The sequence below is a fragment of the Chrysochloris asiatica genome, unplaced genomic scaffold (genome assembly GCF_000296735.1).
Source record: "Chrysochloris asiatica unplaced genomic scaffold, ChrAsi1.0 scaffold00089, whole genome shotgun sequence".
In the NCBI taxonomy this organism is placed as follows: Eukaryota; Metazoa; Chordata; class Mammalia; order Afrosoricida; family Chrysochloridae; genus Chrysochloris; species Chrysochloris asiatica.
The window spans coordinates 12,534,878-12,535,510 of record NW_006408607.1 but is presented as its reverse complement, the minus strand read 5'-3'; positions in this window follow the sequence as shown (position 1 = coordinate 12,535,510).

Below are 633 nucleotides of genomic sequence, written 5' to 3'. Positions count from 1 at the left end.
CTTCCAGAGGTTCAAGCTGGATTCAGAAGAGGTCAGGGAACGAGAGATATCATTGCTGATGTCCGATGGATGTTGGCTGAAAGCAGAGAATATCAGAAAGATGTTTACCTATGTTTTATTGACCACGCAAAGGCTTTCGATTGTGTGAATCATGACAAGCTATGGACAACATTGAGAAGTATGAGTATTCCAGAACACTTAATTGTACTCATGAGGAATCTGTTCCTGGACCAAGAAGCAGTTGTTGAAACAGAGCATGAGAACATTGAATGTTTTAAAATTGGGAAATGTGTGAGACAAGGTTGTTTTCTTTACCATGCTTATTCAAACCATATGCTGAGCAAGTAATTCGAAAAGCTGAGTTCTATGAAGAAAAATATGGCATCAGGATTAGAGGAAGACTCATTAACAAACTGCCATATGCAGATGATACAACCTTGCTTGCTGATAGTGAAGAGGACTTGAAACATTTACTGATGAAGATCAAAGAGCACAGCCTACTATATAGATTACATCTCAATGTCAAGAAAACAAAAAACCTCACCACTGGACCAATAAACACCATTCTTATCAATGGAGAAAAGATTGAAGTTGTCAAGGACTTCATTCTTCTTGGATCAACTATCAACACTC